This window comes from Myotis myotis, unplaced genomic scaffold (genome assembly GCF_014108235.1).
Source record: "Myotis myotis isolate mMyoMyo1 unplaced genomic scaffold, mMyoMyo1.p scaffold_m19_p_7, whole genome shotgun sequence".
In the NCBI taxonomy this organism is placed as follows: domain Eukaryota; kingdom Metazoa; phylum Chordata; class Mammalia; order Chiroptera; family Vespertilionidae; genus Myotis; species Myotis myotis.
This window is the reverse complement of record NW_023416379.1, coordinates 62,779,239-62,802,066: the sequence shown is the minus strand read 5'-3', so window position 1 is coordinate 62,802,066 and position 22,828 is coordinate 62,779,239. Positions and strand designations below refer to the sequence as shown.

Here is a 22,828-nt window from a genome sequence, read left to right as displayed (position 1 = left end):
GTGATTAAATAAAATATTTGATTTGTCCTGTTCCCTTCTTTAGATGAAAGCTGAAGGGCATCGCTACTGCTTCTCTTTTCACTGGTACCAGCATACACCATACATGGAGCAATAGTTACCTCCTTCCTTGTTCCTTCCTTCATTTACTGCTGTATGTGAAATTGCTATTCTGCTGGTTGTTGTGATGGATCCCAAATGAGTATGACACAATCCTGTGCTTGTATGACTTTATAATCCAGTAGAAATGAGATTTTGGAAGATAACCCCTGTAGCTATTTGTTCATCAAGCCACCTTTTGGAAGGAAAGATGAGAAAAAAGTCCCAGAGCTTGGAACAGCACAGGGAAGTCATTAACATTAGTTCTAGTCTTTTGACCAACCTAAATGGCTCCAAGCCTTAGTAGAACATATGATTCATGGAATCATAAACAATTAGAGTATGAAATAACTTTAACAACTTAATTTACTGTTAAGGAAACAGAGTTTCAGAAAAGTCAGTAATTTGTCCAAGGGGTAAAACTAATTGGTTGTTGATTATATGTTAGAGCTCAGGTCTCCTGATTCTCAGACCAGAGATCTCTCCATTATACTAAATCACTAGTAGATATATTGCAACAATCCATATGCTAATTAATTAGTTTTTTAAATGTGAAATGAGCAATTTTTATGCCAGGACAATTTTTTTTTTAAATAAGTATTTGAATGCCATTGGGCATACTTGAAAGAATCCTGACATGTCATTAAATCAATGTCCTAAAAAAGTAATTGACATGTCACTGAAATTCAAATATATTATTTGTAAAAAAAATACATTGTTTGTCTATTAGCAATAGGAATATGGTTGCTGAGCTCAAAATATGTAATTCAATATTTTTACCTCAATTTTCAGATCAGTGCATATGTAAAGCATTATTTACAAGCATATCCCCATATGCAGTTCCTGTAGTCAACCAAGTTTTTTACAGTCTTCTTGAGGGAAGATGTTGAAAAAACTTGATTTTGTTATAAGCTTATCAGCAACTACTGCCAATAATCAGTCATCATTTAAAGTGGGATCACACTGGTTAAGCAGGTTATATATATATCATTGTCTCATTACTTATAGGCCCTTAGGAATTTTTTATGACAGCTTAAGCTTGAACTTTCTCAGAAAGCATGACACTGGTTCTGACTTTTAAAAATCTCTGTTTTACTATCTTGTATAATGTTCCCAGTGCATCAGATTTTTCATAATAAATGACTAAGAACCACTGGCCAACATTCATATTAATAGCTGGAAACTTTCATGGAAAGTGCTTTCTTGATTATAGTAGAGTCAATAAAATGGCTCATGGTCCCCTTAGTTATTTCAAACTCCTGCTGCTTATTTGCGGTTACCAAGTTGCCAAATATTATTATTTCAGACAATTGATATGCATTGACCTCTACTGAGTTTTTGTGGTTAGGAACCTTAACTGAGCTGTCATTATCTTGCTTCATCATCCACAAGCCAATGGTCAGATGAAAGCGTGGTAAAGATGACTAAATAGAAGAGGCAGGTGGATGAGATCAGACAATCTGTGTTGCCAGATTTCTCAATGCTGAACTCATCATTTTATGTTCAAAAGTGGCTGGTCTTGAATAATATTATGGGAATATCCCTAGATTTCCTTCTAATTTCTCCAGGACCTTCAAGGCCAATCAACATGAAGTCTGAATGCCCTCTTTCTGCAGCCACTCTTCATACATGCTTAATCCCAGGAGCTAATTTAGCAAGGCACCATGGAACTACGGCAACATAGGCTCACTCTTTCCAGCTCAAGTTCTAGTGGCCATGGCACAGATGGTGTCATATTCATGGAGATCATTTCTGAAGACTTACATCCCTAGATGACCTAACCATAGCTAAACCATTTGAAGCATCTCTTCCTGACATGTCTAGCATTCCTTTTTCTAGCTATGGTTCCTAAGGACTCACCAAAGCCATAAATAAAGAAAACAATTGTGTATTCTCAATACTGCAGCTTCTAAAGCAAAGGTACTTGGCACTTCAGTTACAAGTACAAAACCCAGAGAAAACTCGTACCCTTCACCTCCCAAGCTCAAATTGCATTTGGCCCTGCCATCATCTTTCCTAATCCTATATCTCACCCATCCCCATCTCCTGAAATTCTTTCACTGTGCTCTTTGAAACTCACATTCAAATACAAGCCCCTTCTAAGATCACAAACTCTTCTGAGAATGTTCCCATCACCCCCTTGCTCTAAGGCAGTGATTTTCAAATTTTACTGAACATTGGAATCATGTAAAACTTTTTAAAAAATACTGAAGCCCACCTCCTACTTCCAGAGGTTGTTATTTGATTGGTCTGGAGTGTGGCCCCAGCATTTGCAGACAACTTTGAGAACCACCTTCCTGACACTCTTCTGAGAACACTGCTGCCCCAAGAGCCCTCCCATTCTCCTTGTGCCGGTGGGCCTGAAGGTGGAGTCGATTTCCACCTTGCTTTGCATCACTGCTTCCAGATCATTCTCTCTCCCTCTTCCCTAAAATACCCTAGCTTGGAAACTCATGACAATATCAGTTTGCATCCTTTCATTTTGTAGCCAGGTGCCATTCACATCCCTGGGGTCATTCACTTTTCTTTCTTTCTTGAAGATGTTAACTCCTGGATTGCTATTACTCTCTCTAAATTCTGTCAAATTCCTTGGTGATTTCCACATTTCCTTATATTCTGCTATCATGACCTCCCAATTCCCTGAACTTCTCTCTTGTAATAATTCTGTCCTTCACACTACTTAAGCCTCTCAACTTCTATGGTCATATTATACTCTAGTCCTTGTCATTATTACCAAAAATTGCAACCAACTATAATTTCAATTCTCTACTCTGTCTCCCATATTTCCAGCTCACTCCCTCTAGAACGCCAACTCTAACAACACTTTGATGGCAGCAGAATCTGCAATCCATTGATTTTAGTATATTTTCATTGGCCTTCACCTTCCCTCTTCATATGTTCTCATTTTCCTTCTCACCCACCTTTAATTTCAATAACATACACCCTCAATTTCATGTCTTTTCTCTCCCTTGCTTATATTTACTTGGTCAAACCAAAGCCTTGGTTAAATCCAACTATTGGTTAAATCCCATCTCTAATGCTTATACCCACAGGTAAAGAAAACATATCATGCCATCTTTAAATTCATGATCACTTTAAATTCATGATCACTAAGCTTAACTGGTTGTTAATGCTACCAATAAATCACACTATATTCTTCTATTCCACTCTCACATACTACTATTTTATAAGTTCTCTGTTATCAAATCTTTCCCACATCCTCCCTCTTCCTATCTAACATTTCCCTTAAGATTAGGAACAAGACAGAGATGTCCATTTTCACCACTCTTATTCAACACAGTACTAGAAGTCCTAGCCACAGCAATCAGAAGAGAAGAAGAAATAAAAGGTATCCAAATTGGAAAGGATAAAGAAAAACTGTCATTATTTGCAGATGACATGATACTGTATATAGAGAACCCTAAAGATTCTACCAAAAAACTACTAGAACTAATAAATGAATTCAGTAATGTAGCAGGATACAAAATAAATATTCAGAAATAGATTGCATTTTTATACACCAATAATGAACTAGCAGAAAGAGAAACTAAGAAAATAATCCCATTTACAACTATATGAAAAATAATACCTAAGAATATATTTAATTAAGGAGGTAAAATACCTGTACTCAGCAAATTATAAGACATGGAAGAAAGAAATTAAAGAAGATAGAAATTGAAAGCATATACCATGCTCATGGATAGAGAGAATCAACACCATTAAAGTGTCCATACTACCCAAAGCAATCTACATATTCAATTCAATTCCTATAAAAATACCAATGGCATAGTTCACAGAACTAGAATAAATAATCCAAAAATTTCTTTGGAATCACAAAAGACCTGAATAGCCACAGCAGTCTTGAGAAAGAACAAAGTTGGAGATACCATATTACTTGATATCAAACTATACCACAAGGCTATAGTAATCAAACAGCATGGTACTGTCATAAAAACAGATATATAGATCAATGAAAAAAATAGAGATCTCACACCTATATGGTCAATTAATATTTGACAAAGGAGGCAAGAACAGAAGATGGAGGATAGGCAGTCTATTCAGTAAGTAGTATTGGGAAAACTGAACAGATACTTGCAAAAAAATGAAACTAGACCACCTTCTTACACTGTATACAAGAATGAACTAAAAATGGATTAAAGATTAAATGTAAGATTTGACACCATAAAATTCCTAGAAAATAACATAGATAATAAAATCTCTAACATTTCTCTTAGCAATATTTTTTCTGATATACCTCCTCAAGCAAGGAAAACAAAGGGGAAAAACAAATAGGACTACATCAAACTAAAAAGTTTTGGTACAGCAAAAAATACCACCAAAAAAACAACCGACTGAATGAGAGAAGATATTTGGCAATGATACATTTGATAAGGGATTAATATGCAAAATTTATTTTTAAAAAAACCTCATACAACTCAAAACAAAACAAACAAACAAAACCCCCAAACAATCCAATTTTTAAAATGGGCAGAATATCAGTAGATTAATGGATAAAAAAGCCATGGGACATTTACACCATGGAATACTATGCAGCTGTAAAAAAAAGAAGGATCTCTTACCCTTTGGGACAGCATGGATGGATCTGGAAAATAGTATGCTAAGTGAAATAAGCCAGTCTGAGAAAGACAAATATAACATGATCTCACTTATTTGTGGCATCTAATGAAGAGAATGAATTCACTAACAAAATAAGACCCAAAGCCTGGAGGCATGGAACAGACTGACATACCTCGAAGTGGGGCTGGGGGGACAAGAAGAGATAAACCAAAGAACTTACATACTTACATGCATAGCCCATGGACATGGGCAATAGGGTAGTGAAGACATGGGGGCGGGGGCGGGGGGCTAAAGGGGGAGAAAGGGGAGGTATCTGTAATACTATCAATAATAAAAAGTATATATATTTTTTAAATGGGCAGAAGCACTGGCTGAATAACTCAGTTGATTAAAACATCATCTCAATATGCAAAGGTTGTGGATTCAATCCCTGGTCAGGGCACATACAAGAATCAGCCAATTAATGCATAAATGGGTGGAACAACAGATCTCTCCCTCTAAAATCAATAAATAAAAATTAACAAAAATTTGAATAAATGGGTAGAGGACCTGAATAGACACTTTTCCAAACAGGACATACAGATGGCCAATCAATAAACATAAGAAAGGACGTTTAATGTCACTAATCATCAAAGAAATGCAAATTAAAACCACAATGGCATATTACCTCACACCTGTCAGAATGGCTATCATCAATAAATCAATAAACAACAAGTGTTGGTGAGGATGTGGAAAGAAGAGAACCTTTGTGTACTGTTGGTGGAAATGCAGGTTGGTGCAGCCACTGTGCAAAAACAGTATAGACTATAGAGGGTCCTCAAAAAATTAAAAATGAAACTGCCTTATGACCCAGCGATTCCACTTCTGGGGATTTATCCAAAGAAACCCAAAACACTGATTCAAAAGAATAAATGCACCCCTCTGTTCACTGCAGTGTTATTTACAATAGCCAAGAGCTGGAAGCAACGCAAGTGCCCATCAATAGACCAGTGGATAAAAAAGCAGTGCCACATACATACAATGGAATATCACTCAGCTATTAAGAAAAAGAATGAAATATTACTATTTGCAACAGCATGGATGGACCTACAGTATTATGCTAAGTGATAGAAGTCAGTCAGAGAAAGACAAATACCATATAATTTCACTTACATGTGGAATCTAAAAAGCAAAATAACGAACGAACAAAACAGAAACAGACTCATAGACACCGAGGACAGACTGATGGTTGCCAGATGAGAGAGGGATTGAGGGGCTGGGTGAAAAGGTGAAGGGATTAAGAAGGACAGATTAGAAGTTACAAAATAGCCACAGGGATGTGAAGTACAGCATATGGAAAATAGTCAATAATATTGTAATCACAAGGCATATTTGATGTCTGAAAAGACCAATTTCAGAACAGTGTTTCTAATATGCTCTATTTGTGTGAAATATATTTTTTTACATATTTTTTCTAACTTTTCAACCATACGTGTGAATTAGCCATTCAAAATTTTTATGTAAAACATTTGTAAGTTTTTACTAGACATTGTGATAATCATTTTACAATACATACAATTATTGAATCATTACATTGTACACCTGAAATTAATGTTACTAGTACATGTCAATTATACCTCAATAATAAAAAACATAAAAGATAATGAAACTGTTGTTTTAAATCAGATAAAAAATATTTTTAACATTACATTTTTTAAAATATATCAACATTACCCCTATAATTATATTTTCATGTTTGGACTCAGATTTATCCATACACTTGCCTTGCCTTATAATTACAACAGGATTTCTGAGTGTGTAATTACAATAATACTCCACCTTGGAACAGATACAGGAATGATACTCTATCAAAATATAAAAACACCTGGACAGGACGGAAGTCCTCTAACATGAACTCCTCGAGCAAACACGTGAGCAGGTCATGACAGGTAATGGAAAAAGCTTTTAAGCACGAGCCCAACAGTAGGTGTTTGCAAGAAGAATTGCCTCCCTGCCTAATGACCTTCACTTGAGGTAGAAACAGCATTAAAAATAAAGTAGGACGGAAGTCAATCAATACAATCAGGGCACATATAAGAATCAGCCCACCTTGAACGTGTGGAATATCAGGGCCTTTTGTTTCAACTCATTTGCATAATGCATAATGAAAGAGAATACACGCCCCCTCCCTGTACGAAGAGGCTCTCAACACCATTTAAGGCAGGAAATGTTCAGGAGATTGCAGGCAAGCCAGGCTGACAGATGAGGCTGCAGAGGTGAGCAGCTGCCAGTCCATAAAAGCCTCTCAGAGCCACAGGGAGCCTCTGAGTGTTCTAAGCAGAGGAAAGACTTGGTCAATGTGCATTTTAAAAAGCTAACTCTTGCTGTGATATGGAGCATGACTGGTAACAAGACTGTGAGAAGGGCATACCAGGTAGGAAGCTATTGCAAGAAGGCATGTGAAAGGCGGTAAGGATGCCTGAAGTGAGGCAGTGACAGTGGAGATCATATCTCCTTCATTATTTGAGATCAGGGACTCTGGGCTTATTCCCCGCCTGCATTCTCTCCACTCGCTAGCTGGCATTCCGTAACTGCCTGCCAATTATTCCCTTGTCAATGAAACAAACTGTCATATGGCAGAAAATCAATAGGAATGACCAGGTTGTTGATCCCCTCTCTGCTGTAGTTAAACAACAGTGATATCTGTGAAGATCATTACAATGAGGCAGTGAAACTGAGGGGGTGAGGGGGACACACATGGGACCTTACAACCAACCACCTGCATCTTGTCTCAGAGGGGAAGCCTACAGCCTACATCCCCTCCCCCTTAAGCAATTACAGCTCCGGAGAGAAGGAAATGAATGTTCAGAGTTTCCTGTGCTTAACTCTTCAGAGACCCTGGAAGTGTCTCCTGCTCAGAATATGTAAGTCTCTTTTCAGGAGCGGTCTTTGCCCAGGTATTTTGCAGTCAGCATACCTGGCACTTCAAGGCTGACATGTTATGCCACAACCGCCTATAAACAAGTCATGTCAGATATTGCAAAGAGAACAAATATACAGGGCTTAAGTTCTGTATGCAACTGTGATCTTATCTGAGGTCAAATGACTGTCTTTGTCAATTCAAAGCCAAGAATTTACATTCCATTAAAGAAAAGAAAAAAATAAGTGTGCACATTCTGATTGTTTCAGAACACAGTTCATCTTACACTTGTTTTCAGGTTTTAAAAAAGTTTGCTAATTCAAAAAATCATGTGTGTGTGTGTATATATATATATAATATATATATACATATTTATATGTGTATTATATATATTATACACATATATACATACACACACACATATAACATATACAAAAAAATTTTCACCATTGCAAGGGCTATAATATGTTGATACAGGACAGACCCATTTACATTTAAAAAACAGTAACACGACTACTCAAGGGAGACTCATTTTCATTGGTGCAAGTGTTGCTTTTCAGCCCTTGAGACCATTTCCTACATCTGCTTAGGAGCATACAAACCTTTGGTTTATCGCTGATTTACCTCATAAATCAGCTATTCCCCATAGAACCATGGACTTGCAAATGTGTTTTCATTATTACTACTTTTAAAAGGCAGGGGGAGAGGAGGGTCTGCTAAAATTTGTGCACATTGTTTCTGGTTTCCTTTCAGGCTCTTGATCAGGAAATGTTTAACGTGGGACTAAGTATTGCTAGAGATTAATGGCTGCTGTTCAGAAAGGTCCATAGAAGTTCTTTCCTGCCAATACAAACATATACATTGTTGAAGAACAAGACTGTGTCCACAGATAGCATTACATGTTAGCTAAACAGACCCAAGTGACAATGGTCTTTGTGAATCAAAGTTTACATCCTTTCTTTCGATTATGTACTACTATCACAGGAAAATAATTTCAACAATCTTCACCAGTGCCCTGCTTTCTCCTTTAAATATAGATGGTTTGGATAAAGATATTTCTCTGTTGACAGCCATGTAACATGACTCTCTTTAAGCTCTCTCTCTTTTTAAAAAACGTTTTTTAAAAAGAGAGAGAGAGAGAGAGAGAGAGAGAGAGAGAGAGAGAGAGAGGCAGAGAGAGATTTTGATTTTGTCGTTCCACTTATTTACCATTCATTGGTTAATTCTTTGTATGTGTCCTGACCAGGATAGAACCCACAATCTTGGCATATCAGGACAACGCTCTAACCAACTGATCTACCCAGCCAGGTTCTCTTTGAGCGCTCTATATGTTTTAGGTCTGGTCTATGATTGGTTGATGTGATGCTCATGAGGTCAGATTTCAAATGCCACCTGGACCAGTTAGCTTTGCAAAGAAAATAATCTACACATTATCTGCACTTGTAACCCCATCTGCAAACCTGAGGTCACAGGTCACACAAGGTGAACAAACCCTCATCACCACTGAACCAGGGAAGGTCTCCTGAAGGTCACTGGGGCCGAAACAAGGGAAGATCATGAGGAAGGAAGCACCTGAAAAAAGGGCCATTCTTTATCTACTAAGTCTTTGCCCAGTGACTTTCAGGAGTGTCGTTGAACTGCTCCAAAGAGAGAAGGGAATAAAGAAGACGTTAAAGGCTGGCCCTGGAATTTGTAAACATTGTCAAGTTGCTAGCAGTTGTAAGCAGTGCTGCTACAGTGACATCATCAATTTAAACCCACCATGGTCTAAGCATGCAGTTCTGCATTTTACTCTTAAAATACATGTAATAACTATCAAAATGTTGTATATGAGTAGCGTAAACCAGAAAGATGCACCTGACTTAGATGAAGCTGAATCTCCCTGCCCTCTTCCTGCTAGCTCCTCCATGATCTTTATCTCCAGCTTGTCAGGGCCCTCAAACTTTCTACATAAAAGGAGCGAGATTGATCAAACTCCTAGGGTTCTTTAGACATGAAATTATTGTCTTCAAGGTCTCTGTTTCACAGGGAATTGGGACATTAAATATTTTGGACATTTTTCCTAATCTTCTCCTGACTACATGCCTACTCCCCCTCTCTCCTTCCATCCTATTCAGGTACCTATATCCTCACATAGGTAAATTCTTCTCCACCATTTTCTACATTGTTTGACTATTTTTTAAAATATATTTTTATTGATTTCAGAGAGCAAGGGAGAGGGAAAGGGAGATAGAAACATCAATGATCAGAGAGAATCATTGATCAGCTGCCTCCTGCACGTCCCCTACTGGGGATTGAGTCTACAACCCAGGCATGTGCCCTGACGGGGAATCGAACTGTGGCCTCCTGGTTCATAGGTCGATGCTCAAGCACTGAGCCAAACCGGCCGGGCTTGTTTGACTATTTTTAATAAAATTTCTATTTGTCCGTGTCTTTCTTTTTAAGAACTATTTTAAATTACAAACTCCTAGAAGACAGACTAGATAGATGCTCTTTGAAAATTACTCTGTAATTCCATTTGGTTAATATAAAATTTTTTTTAAATAATAAATAAATAGAAAGTGGATCACTGTTTAAATTTTTCCTAAAAGTGTTGCATGTTGAATCCAGAAACTGGCTTGGCAGAACCTTCATCCTAGTGACCAAGAGTGAGGATGTTCCAAGGAAACATCAGGTGATGATACACATCCTGGCTTTGTTTTCTGCCTGTTACCTTACCCCTTGCACTACTTTATGTATTTTCTCATTGGATGTGTTAGGCCAAGATTAGTGGCAGAGCTATCTCTCAACCAGGGACTAGATGGTACCTGCCCTGAAGACAGTCATTATAATCTCCTTATTGCGGGTGAAATGATAGAACATCTGGAATTTTCTTTAAAATGCTCTGGCCTCAGCAAAATCTCAGACATATGCCGAAGCAATTTCTTCACTGATACAGCTCCTAGGGCAATGGAAACTAATGAGAAAATAAACAAATGGGACTACATCAAAATAAAAAGCTTCTGCACAGCAAAGGAAACCATTAACAAAACAACAAGAAAGCCCACTGATGGGAGAACATACTTGCCAATGTTATCACCGATAAGGGTTTAATCTCCAACATTTACAGGGAACATACAACTTAACAAAAGGAAGATAAACAACCCAATCAAAAAATGGACAACAGACATAAATAGATACTTTTCGAAAGAAGACAGAAGGCCAAGAGACATATGAAAACATGCTCAAAGACACTAATCATCTGAGAGATGCAAATCAAAACAACAGTGAGGTGCCATCTCACACCTGTCAGAATGGCTATCATCAACAAATCAACAAATGACAAGTGCTCGTGAGGATGTGGAGAAAAAGGAACCCTCGTGCACTGCTGGTGGGAATGCAGACTGGTGCAGCCACTACGGAAGACAGTATGGAGTTTCCTCAAAAAGTTAAAAATGGAACTTCCATTTGACCCAGTGATCCCACTTCTAGGAATATATCCCCCAAAAAACAGAAACACCAATCAGAAAGGATATATGCACCCCTATGTTCATAGCAGCACAATTCACCATAGCTAAGATTTGGAAACAGCCTAAGTGCCCATCCGTAGATGAGTGGATTAAAAAACTGTGGTCCATCTACACAATGGAATACTATGCTGTGGTAAAAAAAGGAGTTCTTACCATTTGCAAAAGCATGGATGGAACTGGAGAGCATTATGCTAAGTGAAATAAGCCAGTCAGAGAAAGATAAATATCACATGATCTCACTCATTTATGGAATATAATGAACAACATAAACTGATGAACGAAAACAGATCCAGAGACAGAGAAACATCGATCAGACCGTCATACCTCAGAGGGAAGGTAGGGGAGGGTGTGGGTAAGGGGGAGAGATCAACCAAAGGACTTACATACATGCATATAGGGCTAACCAATGGACCCAGACAACAGGGGGGTGAGGGCATGAGTGGGGGGATGGAGGGGTAATGTGGGGATAAGTACACATATATAATAACTTAATCAATAAAGAAATTTAAAAATAATAAAATAAAATAAAATGCTCTGGCCTCTCCTCTCCTACTATTCCTTCAGATCCAGCCCTGCCACCTTTCTCTACCTACAGACTTCTCAAAAGTGAAGTCTGGCCAAGCTTCTGGACACCAGCCATCTGTTATTAGCACTATTCCTTTGACACTTCACCTTTTAAATGTCAGCTCAATAAATGACATGTTCTCACTTTTCACCCACCAGCTTTGCAGCAGCTCTGAGGACTGGAAATGTCCCTTCCTGAGACTCTCTCCTCCCTGGACCCCTGACACATCACGGCTCTGATCTCTTTTCCTTTCTCTTTAACCATGTCCTCTCTTCCTCTTTGGCCATTTCTTTTCTCCCCTCCCACCCTTCACCATGGGTGTTTTCTAAGGGTCTATGTTCGGACTTGACTTTTTCCTTTTACTCTCTATCTTTCAGATGAGTACCATGTTTGTTTCTCTATCTCTCTGTTGTTGGTTTGGTAGTCACTAGCCACGTGTGGCTATTTAAATTTAAGTTACCTATCATTAAAATTTTAAATTCAGCTCCTCCGCCATATTAGCCATATTTCACATGCTCACAAGTCCTAGCAGCTACTGGCTACCGTGTAGGGCAGCACAGATGTAGAACATTTCTTTCTTCATAGAAAGTTGCTTGGGATACCACAGGTCTGGATCTTATTTCTCTAAGTCCTTCTGAAATCACAAACGCTTTATGCCTCAATTATACTCCATTTAACAAACATTTCTCATAACAGTTATCGGTACAACCCCTAATTTTACATAAAAATGGTTCCATGTAACAAGAGCACATGCCCCCCAAAATTGGGAAACATTTATACAGGTAAGTTGGATATTTAGATATAGTTTTGTTTACTAAAATAATAAAGATCATTTTCACTAAACAAAAAATACAGGTTACAGTCATTGGGGGGGGCGGTAAAATCTCCATCTTTCACATAGTACCTATATAAGTATTTTCCATTATTCAGGGATTCATAAAATAATAAGTAGATTTATTTTATGGAACATTCTTTATTAATATATGTTTTTAAATTTCTCAATAAAACCAAGATTCTCCCCTGTAGTGCCAATGGTACATTATTGTCACTGCGGAGAAGCCAACTTTCTGGTTCTATTAGGAGCACTAAAAATATTCTTCCTGACCAATGACACCAAAGCTCTTTGCCAAAACAATGACAATACTACCAGACACATGGGATTCTGAAGCATCAGATTCAACAACAAATAAGATCTGGTCCTGATTTTGACCAGAAAGCAACCTGTCTCTTTGCTGCTTCCTAAACTTAGCAAAGACATACCATTCTCAGCACGCTGACCATTTGGGTGGTGTGAGGTTTCACTGGGCAGCCTCGCTCAGGGTGACCTCAGCCTGAGATTCTAAAGATGGAGTGTATTAAGTGCAGGTGAGTCATCAATTTTAAAAGCCATAGAGAGTAGCTAAAAGCCTCATTCTTCAGAAGTACAGAGATTCACAGAGCCTTGCCATGTGACAAACAGAACTCACTTAGGAAAAAGAAAAAAAGAAAAAGCCATTTCTAAAGGAAAAAAAAAAAAGATAAATGGCAGCCCTGTAGTATAAGCCTACTGTGCTTGGTTGTACCAGGTAATTCCATCTGAACTGATTGTCACCATCTCCAATGGAGGATTTTTTTCAGTTTTAAAAAAATTTAATGTAGTGGGGTGACAATGGTTAATGAAATTATAGAGGTTTCAGGCATACAATCCTGTAACACATCATCTGTAATATGTATTGCATGTTCACCACCCCAAGTCAAGTTTCCTTACATCACCCTTTACCCTCTCCTACCTCCCCCCAACTCCCTTTCCCTTAGGTAATCACTATACTGTTGTCTGTCTATGAGGTTTTTTCTTGTGTGTGTGTGTTTGGTTTTTGCTTAATCCCTTCACCTTTTTCACCCAGCCCCCCTACCTCCTACCCTCTGACAGTTCTCAGTCTGTTCTCTATATCTACGAGTCTGTTTCTATTTTGTTAGTTTATTTTGTTCATTAGATTCCACATGTAAGTGAAATCATATGGTATTTATCTTTCTCTGACTGGCATATTTCACTTAGCATAATACTCTCCAGGTGTATCCATACTATCCCAAAAGATAAGATTTCCTTTGTGCTGAGTAGTACTCCAATGTGTAAATGTACCACAGCTTTCTTTTCCACTCATCATGGCATCTGTTGTTAAGAATGACAGAAAAGCCCTGGCTGGTTTGGCTCAGAGCATAGAGCGTCGGCCTGCGGACTGAAGGGTCCCAGGTTCGATTCTAGTCAAGGGCATATGCCTGGGTTGTGGGCTCGATCCCCAGTGTGGGGCATGCAGGAGGTAGCCAATCAATGATTCTCTCTTATCATTGATGTTTCTCTCTCTCCCTCTCCCTTCCTCTCTGAAATCAATAAAAATATATTTTTTTAAAATGACAGAAAAGCAGAATCATAGCAGTGTATTAGGAATATCATTGTAAATATTTGAGACCATTATTATTAATTCAATAGCATTATATATACTATACTATGCTACTTTTACTTTATATAGTTCAAAGTCTTTTGCAGACATTAAGAATGTCATGTTAAGGAATTCTAAAGATGAACTTTTATAGCTGAAGGGGTGGGTGTCATCAGTTAATAAATAGCTTTTTCAGACCAGTCTGAGCAATTTAAATTTCAACCAGAGAGGGTCTAGAGACCTCTATTAAATTCCTAGGAACAGAATGACATGATCAGAGAAACACTACAAAAAAGTATTCTGGAAGCAGTTATCTACTGACCTTCTGGTCCTCAGCCCTCAGATTTATTAAATGAAACAGACTTGCTCTCAGCTCCAAGTCCTACCATCATCCTCTGAAGCTTCAATATTCATATGGGAGATTTAGCCAATATCTTCACTTTACCATTCCTCTATCTCATTAATTCTATTTGCTTCACTTATACTCCCAGGACCGCACCTAAGACCTTGCATTAGTTAAAACTGCAGCACACAGACAATGAAAAGTGCAAATAGCCCAGATTCAAGTTTCTCCAGCCCTCTCGTGCCTTTCCTACCCCACCCCCACCCCCCCACCCCACCCCCACTCCCGCCATGGCCCTGCTCATTCCTCCCTATATCTCTTCCTTGCTGGGCATTATCTCCATTTCTTTCACTTCTGCCACTTCGACAACTGCAACCCTAGAGTTAGTGCTACATAATATACCTAAACAGACTGTGCCACTGCAAACACATGGTTCTCTGCTAGCTGAATCCTAAATTCCACTCACTAACGCTCCTGTTTATCCACAATCACCTTCCCCTAGCATTCCCCCCAGCAGCACCTCAGAATTATCAGCATATCAGAATTACTTGGCCCAGGTCTCATTTTCAGCAGAACATAACTTTGTCTTTTCCTTGCTGAGAAAGCTGAAGCTTTAGGGAGATTTCCTTCAACTGCCCACTGCTCTGCTATAAACATTATCTTCATCCCCACCCATTCTTTCTCCTTCTCTCTGTCACAGAAAATGAAGGGTCTCCCTTCTTTTCAAGGGCAAACCCAAGGTCATCCCCCAAACCATACCTTTGGTTCCCTCCTGCCTTCTCCAAGACTCTGCTTGATCAAAAACCTTTGCTCTTTCTTCTGTCCTTGACTCTGCTCCTTTCGGGTCCTATAACCCCTTAACCTATAAACACAGTAAAGTCTCTTTCATTTTTCAAAACCCTCCCTTGACCTGAGTTTCCCTCTAGCTACTATCCTATCTTTGTCCTCCTTTTTTATCCAAAGCTCTCCAAACAGCATCTATAAAATAATTATCATAACAACCCATTATTATACAGACAGGAACTAAATCAAGACTCAAAGTCAACACTAATAAGGTCAATTACCAAACCTTTGGGTTCTACACTTCCCCACAGGACTTGGCATTCAAGACACACTGTTTTAGCCTTTTACTTTTTAATAATCCCATGTTTCACTTAACACTCAAAGTGAGAGGAAAGCAACATGGTGATTTCAAAGCAGGAGGTCAACAAATGTATACTAAGGGCATACTCCATGCCAAACAATTTATTGCTATGTTTAAAAAAATAAGGGAGGGGAGATATTTGGCTATGTCTAAAAAAAAAACAAACAACAACAACAAAAACAACACAGAAAATCTGAATAACTCTTTTAAAAAAATTTTTTTCTAAATTCCTGGATTTTCAACAAAAACATGTTACTCTAATTCTCTAACTTCCCTTCATTTCTCAAACCAATGAAAATAAGCTTAAACTCATTGAAACTGCTTTGGCAAATGTTCCCAATGACCTGCAGACTCACAAACCCAATGATAACCCTTCAGTCATATCTAACTGAAACTTTCTGCTGATGTGCCTGACACACCCCTCTCTTCTTGACAATCTTGACTCTCTTGGCTTCTGCATCATTCCACTCCCTTGGGATCCTCATGCCTTCTAACTATTATTTTTTAGATGTCTTGTATATAGTCTCCAAATGGTGGTATAGTTTTACTTCCACCAAATACTTCTCCACTGAGTCAAGTTGTTCACTGATGAACATGACCCATACTTTCTCACCTACTCTGTGTTTGATTCTGTTCATGTTGCCCCTACGCTAATCTCTACCCATCCAAACCTAACAAATTCTTCAAGGACCAATTCTTCAATGAAGCTTTTACTCATTTCTTGAAATCTTCAGAATCTTTCCCTCCTTTGTACTCCCATAATTTGCATTTCAATTACCCCATAGAATATTCATTCCTATACATTCTCATCTATCCTATCAGGTCATAAACTCTTTCTTTATGACTGCTGTAATAACCAGTGCCTAAAGCCATGCTTGGCACATAGTAGGAACTCATCAAATCTTAGCTTTGAGTATTATTATTATTCACTTTTGCATTCCTCAGACTTCTAGCACAGCAATATTTTGTAAACACTATGGTCAATCAATCAATTAATTAATACCCTAAGAATGAATGAACTCTTGTTGAGAAAGAAGAGCAGATAGAGGGCTCACCTATAGTAGGTGGTGGAGAGGTAAAGAATAACTAGTGAACAATATTAAAGGAAATGGCTAGGAACCCCAGAAGGAGAGAAAAGAGAAAACTTTTAACTATCTGCAGGCATATTATCTATTCCATAAATCATCTTTGAAATACAACACCTTCTTCTGCCTGTCTCCCAGGATGAAGGTAGATTTCTCAATGTATGGATGACTCTATCTCTGACTCAGGTTGGAAAATGCAAAGTTATGGTATCCAGCTTTCTCTGAGCCTCCTTATACACAGGTGGAAGAGAACTAACTAAAAGGATAAAGGGGAAAATGATGAAACCCATTTGAGGTTGGTTTTTAAAAAATATTTTCAAGTGGAATACATCAAGCAAATTTACTACATAAAATAGCTAAAATTTTTTTTGCATTAAGAAAAAGAAAGAATTAGGATCCTGTGTTGTCGTTGTTGTTTTAATCCTCACCCAGGGGCATACTTATTGATTTTAGAGAGAGGGGAAAGAGGGGGAGAAAGAGAGAGAAAAAAACATTGATCTATTGTCTTCCTGTAAATTCTGACCTCGGATCGAACCCATAACCCAGGTATGTGCCCTGACCAGGAATCGAACCCACAATCTTTTAGTGTACAGGGCGATGCTCCAACCAATGAGCCACACCAGCCAAGGAAGGACACTGTTTTTTAATCATTTTATGAGAATATCCTTCTGCCAAATTTTCCTGTATTATGGTTTTTTTATGTCAGTACCATTTCCTTTGAACTTTAGTCATTTTTAGTACAGCCAAATTGAATGACTTCTTTAAAGTGCTATTTTTGGACAAATACACAGGGAAATTAATCATGGTGCCTAAATAATGGTCTGGGTGTTCTATTTTATTATTTTCAGCTTAGTCTGGGAAATATGTGACCAGTTTTTCACCCAGAGAATAAATATGTTCCAATTTATTGAAAAGCACTTGTTATTAGAAGCAGTCAATGACACAAAACCATTCTGCTATTTCTATGCAGGCAACGTCAGCCAGTCACTGTGCTGAAACAACAAGCTTTTGTCTACAAAGGTCACGACATCACCAGTTCAGGACATGATACTTTAAAATGCAAAGGTTCCTGGGAAGGACAACTCCGTTTATAATTTATGGCCGTTAAAGGTGCACTTCAAGAGTTCCCTGGATATCTGGACAGCAAATTTGCAAATTTTTGCAAGGTGCCAATGCTAACAATGAAGGTCATGCTGTTTATAATGTTGGTTCAACAAATTCCCATAGATGGAATAAAAGATTCCCCAGGTGGCCGACCACTAGAACCAGAAAATCTGCAGAACTATCTCTAATGTCCAGAACCTTGGATACAGAGTTGGAGAGAATGAAGGAGTCTGAGAAAGAGAATTAGCATAAAAAGCCTGTGTGGGCCTCCATCGCCTCCTTTTCCCCAAGCCACTGCAGGGTACATCTCCTACAGGTAGATCTGATATTATTCTAACCTCTGAGCAACACCAGCCACGGCCTGGTATTAATCTTATCTCCCCAATATTATAAGCCCTCGTCTCTGTGTGTCTTTTTTTTTTTAATGTTTTTATTGATTTTAGAGATGGGAAGGGAGAGGGACAGAGAGATAGAATGAGAGAGAGATGAGAGAGATTCATGAAGCAGCTGCCTCCTGCACCATCTACTAAGGTGTGACTTGAAAACAAGGGACCCCACTTTAGAATTTCTTTCAAGCAGTTTAATGTGAACTTTGAGGCCAAAGCCATTCTGTGAAAAGATAAAATCTTTTTAGGTAAGAGAAATAGAGTTAAGAGAAGCGTTTCACATCATGGAGGTGGAATATAATCTAAGCCATGAAGTTTGGTTGTGATCTGGGAGTGAGAAAAATGGGAAGATAGCAGTGCCATATAGCTTGACCCCACTGGGGATCAAGCCCACAACCGGGGTATGTGCCCTGATTGGAAATTGAACTGTGACCTCCTGGTTCATGGGCCAACGCTCAACCACTGAGTCACCCTGGCTGGGACACCCTACTTCTTTTGTTTAGCAGTTCCAGTCCCCCAAGGCTAAGCTGTTGCACATCTTCAGGGCACAACCCGCATAGACTAGTGAATATGAAGCCCCCCAATTGGTATAGTACCCAGCCCATGGCCATATGGCACTGCGATCTTCCCATTTTTCTCACTCCCAGATCACAACCAAACTTCATGACTTAGATTATATTCCACATCCATGATGTGAAACATTTCTCTTAACTCTATTTCTCTTACCTAAAACATTTTATCTTTTCAAGAATGGCTTTGGCCTCAAAGTTCACATTAGACTGCTTGAAAGAAATTCTAAAGGTAAAGAATAAGTATAAAGGAACCCACCCTTGAACATCTCTAGAGTGTAAATGATACAGTGGGAGGGGCATTGGACTGAGAGACAGAGAAGTAGGGTGACACACAGAGAAGAGGGCTTATCCTATTGGGGAGATAAGACAGAGAATTTAGGTCTAGAGCAGTGATGGCGAACCTATGACACACGTGTCAGAGGTGACACGCGAACTCATTTTTTTGGTTGATTTTTCTTTGTTAAATGGCATTTAAATACAGTGGGGCCTTGACTTATGAGTGTCCCGACTAACGAGTTTTTCGAGATACAAGCCGTCTCTCGGCCGATTTTTTGCTTTGAGTTGCGAGCTAAAATTCGGGTTATGAGCCAGCTTCAGATACCCCACTGCTAGTTGGCGCAGCGAACATCACAGTGAACGCCACAACATCAGCCCAGCATCACGTGTCTCACTCGTTCACTTTATGATTTGACATACAAGTAATTTGAGTTACAAGCTACGTCACGGAACGAATTAAACTCATAAGTCAAGGCCCCACTGTATATAAAATAAATATCAAAAATATGTCTTTGTTTTACTATGGTTGCAAATATCAAAAAATTTCTATATGTGACACGGCACCAGAGTTAAGTTAGGGTTTTTCAAAATGCTGACACGCCGAGCTCAAAAGGTTCGCCATCACTGGTCTAGAGCAAATGTAACGAAAGTGCTGAGCAACCCGGGCAACGCACATACACTGAGCGCCAGTTTCACACAGATAGTATAAAAGGGGTAAATAAGATATCTAAAAATGCCTGTCAGTCCCAAAATTATATAGAACCTTGGAATACCACCTCCAGAGTAAGGGTATGAGTCATGTATGGCCACTCTATAAAGGAAGAGTAATAGGTGGACTGTGAAGGTCTAGGAGGCAACACACTAATGCTCAGACATGTCTAGCCAAATGGCATATAGGCCTGAGCTGGGGTAACTTGTCCCACAGGCATATCCCTGCCTCTCCTCTCAATACAAAATCTTTATATAGATTTGTTTTCTTATCTTTGGTCTGGCAAACCTGGCACATAGCTGCCACATTTTTACCAGCCTACTCATGATTGCTAATGCCAACTGCCTCCCACTCTTAGCTGCAACCCCCCTCCCCCATGTGATAATGCTAATAAAGTACAGGTGTCGGCTACCCAAACACATATCGTCAGCTCTAAATATAGGAACATCCTCATTTTTAACAAGTCTAATATTGCACAATCTGCATTTACAAGTACACATACTTACATATGTATGTGAGCTCATAAAAATATGTGGAGGATGAATTATTTACTTTGCAAATGAATGCACCATGGAATTCCTTAAAATATCAGGTTTTTCATGTCTCTTTTTGTTCACTACCTCCCCCACAAGTACCTTACACTTTTTACTTACTTATTAATGCTCAGAAATACATCTATTGTATAAGCTAAGGTATCCTGTATTCATAAAAATTAATGGAGAGCAGAATGTATTTCTTGCTAATTTCTTTGATGTCTTGGATATGTCCAGGGGTGGGGCAAAAGTAAGTTTACAGTTGTGAGTACATGAAGCACAGAGTTTATTCTATTATTACTTATTATTGTATTCTTTCCCATGCAAACAACTGTAAACCTATGTGTGCCTCACCCTGTATTTGAAAGCCCAAGCTATTGATTCATATCTGGCAACATGACAAACATGAAAGCCACATGAACCTTAAATGCCTTTCAGAATCCACCATGATATAACAGCCTTCTGCAGAAATAAGAGTCTGGAAGAGCCACAGGCTCCACACAGGCCACCCTGCCTGGAGAGAAGTGACATTGTTTAGTGATGTTTTCAAAGGCAACCATTGTACCTTCCACTCAGGTCAATAATGTCTGCTGGGGGCAGCTTAAAAACTTGAACTAATATATCCTGCCTCCTTACACAATAAATGTTAATAGACAAAACATTAACCACATTTCTGAGAGTGGTAAAGCTATTGTTAGTAATGGTGGTGCTCTGGAAAATTTCATCTTTCCTTGTGAAATGCAAATGTGATTTTTATCCAAAGGTAAATGGTAAGCTCAATCAGGTTTGTTTGCTTGTTTTAATTTGAGTTTTGTAATGTTTTCTATTTCTCTTCACCCCAGGGGTTTCCTTATCTATGTGCACACACAGATGAGAACAGAAACAGATTAGGGTAGGTTGAAAATAATACCTCTGATGCTAACAGTTCCAAACAAAGGTTTATCTCACACAATCATTAGTATTCCCCTAGTATCCAACCTTTTTCATCTCAAGGCACACATAAAGTAATTACTTAAATTCTGCTGCATGCCAAAAAAATATATATTTTATCAATCTGACAAAAAATAGTTATAATTTTGATTCATTTACACTGGACAGCTATTGTTTGTATTGGCTGTTGTCATTTTCTCACTTGACAATCTTAAAGGAACAGAGGTCAATGACCCTGACTAAATAGTCAGGTATCACATGTTTTAAAAAATTCTTCCAGCACACCAGTTGAAAATCATTGCCCTAGAAACCTAACGAAAACAAAAAGGAAAACGGCATCTTCACTCTTAAGTCATCTTCTCCTCCACCCCACCCTGACCCAACATAGACCAGAAAAAGAAGTTATGGTTTCCCCACTTCCAGAAATATAACTGTCTAGAGCTCAGGTACTCAGAAAAATCCCAACTTCCTCTGGGTCCTTAAGAACAGACCCTGAATGGGGGACATGGCTCAGGTAGCTCCAGAAGGTTAGTGAGAACAGACTGTGGAAAGAGCACTGGACCAAGAAGGAGGAGGCCTAAGATGAGATCTAGACAAACCCCTAACCCTTCTGGACCTCAGTTTCCTCATTATAAACTACTAGTGACCTGGTGCACAGATTCGTGCACATTGAAAGGAAATTAATGAGAAGGTGGCCGGCAGGGCGGGATTGGACGAGAAGGATCAGACACGCCCTGGAGCCAACCTCCCATGGTCCCTCCCTGGTCGGCCGCACCTAGGGTGGCCTGAGGCTCGAAGGGCGTCTGCGGAGTGAGCGGGGTCCCTCCAGCAGCTGGGGTCTCTCGGCCTGGCCTTCAGGGATCAGGCCGAAACCAGCTCCCCGACATCCCCCAAGGGGTCCCAGAGTGCGACAGGGCACTCTGCAAAGTTGCTGTCATACAGGGTGTGTAATGCAAACACAAGTGTGCAGTAAACCAAATTCGGGGCCGACAGTGCCCCAGCCGAAGGTGGAATTTCATGGCCCCATGAGGAATTGGGCTCCCTTCTCTCTGGTTTCAGGGTGTGTCACCTGAGAACCGCCGCTGCCAAGTCACTGCAGCTTGGCAGTTCCTGCGTTGAGCATCTGCCCCCTGGTGGTCAGTGCGTATCATAGCTACCAGTCGGACGGACACTTAGCATATTAGCCTTTTATATATATATAAATAGATAATGGTACCCACATTTGTATTGATATTGAATGAGATAATAGACTTGAAAATACTTTGTGAAAGTAATAGGTCTTCACAATGCAATGTTCTGCTTATTTGTGTGCATCTCAAATCCTATGACATTAAGCTGAAACTTACAAAAATAAGAAAAGTGTAAGGCTGGTTTAAACAAAGCCTTCTTTCTCTTTCCCTCCCTTTCTTCCTCTTTCTTTCCTCTGTCTCTTGATCTCTCTTTTACTCTACCTTCTGGAAAAAAATCAAAAGTGGCACTTGATCTTGGTCTTCTAATAATCATGAATTTTCTGATTTTCAACCATAGTCAAAGGCTAAATTAAATAAGCTACCTAATTAAGTTAGATTACCTACTACTAAGTATAGGGCCTGTGTTAAATTATTACCAAAATCATATCATGAAGAAATTTTCTGCTTCTTGAGAAGCTTAAAATCAGCTATTCATTTATTTTTTCATTCAAC

General features: G+C 38.9%; 1 protein-coding gene across 2 annotated transcripts in view; it reads right to left on the bottom strand.

The window, feature by feature from the left end:
- The window catches only part of FILIP1 (filamin A interacting protein 1), a 175,780-nt gene that overhangs the window by 81,001 nt on the left and 71,951 nt on the right, over positions 1 to 22,828 (bottom strand). The window lies entirely within an intron of this gene.